At 46.5% G+C, this 4,787-nt stretch overlaps 1 pseudogene; it reads left to right on the top strand.

Annotated features, from left to right (window-relative positions):
- The first annotated feature begins 2,312 nt into the window (after positions 1–2,312).
- On the top strand, positions 2,313–3,731 carry LOC125548039 (annotated as a pseudogene).
- Positions 3,732–4,787: the final 1,056 nt, after the last annotated feature.

The following is a 4,787-nucleotide window of genomic DNA, read 5'->3' as shown; positions in this document are numbered from 1 at the left end:
GTTCCATCATTATTCCACACTCGCTATTTGTAATATATTCTAACTTTATGATAACAACACCTATTTTTATATTTTAGTTCTTCGACATCATGCAAAGCTATCCTCTTCATACCCACAACGTAGTTTTATTTCTCATTTCTAGATGGAAGCAAACGTTTGGTGTACTTAGAGTCATATCAGTGGTAGATGGGACTTGAGAGAATATTGATCTTACCTTTAGCTCCTTGTGGGTTCGACACTCCATACTTATCACTTCCACCTTTGGAAATTGCTACAGTGATTCCTTGCACTTGGGGATTATCATACGACAAGTCTTCGGAGGATTCCATCTTGAGTACGCCGAGGGCCAGGGCATGCATGGGACATTCTTCAGTTGTTGGTGGGTCCTCGGCCCGGCCCATGAATGCAAGCCGATGTGGCGTGCACCCCCTAATCCAGGACACCGTCAAGGGTGATCCCTGCCTCCTCCTCTGACTCGGGACTACCTTATGGGCAACGATGAGTAGAGTGATGTAGCAGATGCAGTTTTATATGTTTTATATCGATGCTTAACCCAATTCAATGTCGATATACTATTTAATGTAGTAGAAAATGGACTGTTTAATTATCTATGTATGATATTGATGTGGTACCATTATCGAATTATGCAATGAACTAGTTTAAATTTGTGTTTGAAATGAATTTGTGTTTGATTTTTTTATAAAGAGAGCTTCCTCTTTGATTTCTATTATAAGAAACCACAATGTCTTTCCTAACAACTACTAGCTACAAAGCAACAAGAGCAACAAACCCATCAAGTGGGAGGGAAATGATGATGCATGATCAGAACGGAAACAATTGGGCTATTCTCAACCGACCATCCAAACCACATGGGGCTATATCAGCATATACGCTGATAGCCCAGAGAACTAAAAAGATTTGGAGCATCATCATCCTGAGAAGCCACAAGCCAGATCTAGACGATTCTTAGAACATCAAGCATACATGAGGTTTCTACTAATAGGGTTTTGCAATAGTCGCCACCAGTGGAGAGTGTGGGGTGAGAGTGATCCAAACAGCTACTGGATGCAGTCCAAAGGAGCTCAGCCTGGGAGAGCCTACAGTTTTCTATGCAAAGCCCTCCATCCAAGCGCATCCCTAAAACTTCACCAGCGATCATCTCAACCCCATTTACGCCCCACCTCATTACCTTGTCTTCCTAGATTTTTCTGCAAAATAAGCCAACCGTGAAGCATTTTAACAATCAGATTAACAGGGACACAAGGATTAGTAACCTTGTTGTTATCAATATAACACCATTTCTCAACTTCCAAATTGTCCAAAAGATAGCGGAAATACCAATAACTGCTCCTGATGTCTAGACAAGACACGTGCAAGATGAATAAAAGTTTAATCCTATGGAATAAAAGATATGTTTTGAACTTTTGATATAGGGGTCTGCTAGAGATTGTCAAGGAAAGACACTAGAGAAATTTGGGACCGTCGAGGTATGGCCTTCTTGTGTGAAGTTGGATAATTCCAACTCAACAAAAAATAATCCCATGTTTGGTTTGAGGAGGTTTGCTAACTTTACCTCCTTACCTGAAAAGTAAGGATCACACTACTGTTTTACCTGAAGAATGTAAAATTCAATCTCCTAAAGTTTACGTTACATGTTGCAGAAGAAAAGTTTGGGGAGTCAAGTATTTTGATTGTGTCAAATAAAAAGCATATGCTAATATTGGGTTGTGCACAAGCACAAACTTAGGCAGTATCAAGGCCAGCATCACAATCAATGCAAGGTCTTCAAGGTGAAGAGAGTGTACCGATTCTACCAGTGTGGAAATACCATCGGATGGAGCAGATGTTTGGGAAATAGACGTGAAGGTGCTCAAGTTTGGGAACAAGATTGCATCTGGATGAAACGGCGGCCAAGTTCCGGTTTGTGTTAGGATTGTGAAGTGAAAACAATTGAACCATATTGCCATTTTGAATGTTAATTAATAATCTTATAAAATAGCTGAGACCTGGTATACAAAATATATTGCCAAAGAAGTGCGTGAAAACTTAGTCCGGTGTCCTCCTGTCCAGCTCTCCAATCGAACCTACCCCGAATTCCATGCGGAGTGCATCACGTACGTAATTCATAGCATAATGCAAGGAGCTGGCTGATGGAGCAGTCACAGTTCATACCATATACCGACTTGCCCCATTCGTCTACCCATTAATCAACCTACCATTTTCATCCTACGCCAATTCCCCTATTAATACTCTGCATAGCAGCAGCAGCAACACACCATTGGTAAGCAACCCCACAGTCGAGTCAGCACACAATGCCTGGGACGACGACATCCCGCGCTCTCCTGCTCGCCCGCGTCGTCCTGACGGCGCACATGTTCTTGTGCACGGCGTACGTCGGCGGCGATGGGTTTAGCGTGGAGTTCATCCACCGTGACTCCGTCAAGTCCCCGTATCATGACCCGTCGTTCACCGCGCACGCCCGCGTGCTCGAGGCCGCGCGCCGGTCCTCATCGCAGGCCGCTGCGCTCTCGCGGTCCTACGGCCGCGTCGACGCACCATCAGCCGACGGCCCCGTCTCCGAGCTCACCTCCAGGCCCTTCGAGTACCTGATGGCCGTGAACGTGGGCACCCCGCCCACCCGCATGCTCGCCATCGCCGACACCGGCAGCGACCTCATCTGGCTTAATTGCAGCAACGGAGAAGTGGCTCCTGGTCTGGCGGCCGCCCGGCACGCGCACGCGTCCGCTCCCGCTCCCGCGTCCGCGCCGCCGCCGGGCGTCCAGTTCAACTCCTCCAATTCGACGACGTTCGGTCTCGTGAGCTGCAGCTCCGGCGCATGCCGCGCGCTCCCCGATGCCTCCTGCCCCAACTCCAAGTGCAGGTATCTCTAGTCCTACGGCGACGGCTCCCAGACGCGCGGCCTCCTCTCCACGGAGACCTTCACCTTCGCCGACGACCAAGGCACCCGCGGCGATGGGAAGATACGCGTGGCCAACGTCAACTTCGGCTGCTCCACGACCATGATGGGCTCGTTCATCGGGGACGGCCTCGTCGGACTTGGCGGCGGCGATCTCTCCCTCGTCAATCAGTTAGGCGCAGACACATCGCTCGGCCGGAGGTTCTCCTACTGCCTCGTGCCCTACTCCATCAACGCCTCCTCCGTGCTCAACTTCGGCCCCCGCGCCACCGTGACGGAACCGGGCGCGGCGACGACGCCGCTGATCCCATCTGAAGTGAAGGCCTACTACACCGTCGATCTCCAGTCCGTCAAGATCGGGAACAAGACGCTCGCGGCGCCGCAGCAGTCCCCCGTCATCGTCGACTCCGGCACGACGCTGACGTACCTCGCGAACGAGCTTGTGGACCCATTGGTGGAAGAGCTGACCCGGAGGGTCAAGCTCCCGCCGGCGAAGTCGCCGGAAGATCTCCTGCCACTGTGCTTCGACGTGAGCGGGGTACGGAAGGGGCAGGTGGCGGCGATGATCCCTGACGTGACGCTGGGGCTGGGCGGCGGCGCGACGGTCACGCTGAAGGCGGAGAACACGTTCGTGGAGTTGCAGGAGGGGACTCTGTGCTTGGCGGTGGCGGCGCCGTCTGACCAGTTTCATCCTGTGTCCATCATCGGGAATATTGCGCAGCAGAACATGCACGTCGGCTATGACCTCGACAAGGGCACCGTGACCTTCGCCACAGCAGACTGCGCCAAGTCCTCCGGCTCTCTGTATATCTGATCAGCATTACTAGTTGACATATTTGCTTGCGATCGCATGTATCTGCAAAATATATAAAACATTTCGAGAAATGAGATTCTATCATGCAGGGGAATCTACTGTTCATCGTTACTATGAGATTTGTCATGTTTCAAAGCGTTACATCAGATTTTTCTCTCGTTCCAAAGCGAATCATAATGTATCGTTGTGTATCATCATACTAATCTGAAGCCAATGCATTATTTTTGTAACAATGAAACATGATGTACACATTGAAATAAGAAAAGGAAAGAAACATTATGAGACAAAAAAAATTAAGAACAAGTAAAGAAAATAGCGTGAATCTCAAACGAATCATGGAGGATCCATACACAGGAGACATAGAAAAAAGCACTCTCAAAACATTATTCTATATCTATATCTATACCTAGTATAAAGCAAGGTGTGTTTGTCCAATTTTTTCTTCCGTTCATCGTTGGAAAGATTTTTCTTTCTATTCGAGGTGATACTAAATTTTTGTGCGTCTATCCTAGAAAAGAAAAAGAAGGTTTCTCCAGAATTCCGTAACTGAGCCCCACGTGCTCCGGCCCCACGAAGTCAGCCCACTTATTATTCCCCCACGAAGTTGGCAAGACCTTATGTATTGCACGGAACGATAAATAGTTGAACCTTCCCACAGGACATCTAAGACTGGGCCAGCCTGTTTCCCCTTTTTCGTTGTTCTATTTCTATTTTTTTCTGTTCCTTTATCTTTCTCTTTCTCTTTCTCTTTTTCTTATTTATTTTTTCCTTTTTTCCTTTTTTTATTTTTTCTGTGAAGTAAAAAATTTATAAAAGTATTCAAAATTTCAGAAATTTGTCAGAATTCCAAAATTTGGTTCCGGTTTTGAAAAATGTTTGAAACTTTTAAAAATTTCCCATTTCGAAATTATCTACACATTCAAAAACTGTTCTCATTTAAGAAAATGTTTGTTTTTTCCAAAATTCTTTGAGATTCTTTTATGAAATTAAATTTTATTAAATTTTCCATATTTAAAATTATTCTTACTTTAGTGAAATGTCCACAAATCCAAAATA

This window comes from Triticum urartu, chromosome 3 (assembly GCF_003073215.2).
Source record: "Triticum urartu cultivar G1812 chromosome 3, Tu2.1, whole genome shotgun sequence".
Classification (NCBI taxonomy): domain Eukaryota; kingdom Viridiplantae; phylum Streptophyta; class Magnoliopsida; order Poales; family Poaceae; genus Triticum; species Triticum urartu.
Note: the sequence above shows the minus strand (reverse complement) of the source record. Positions and strands in the feature narration are given on the sequence as shown.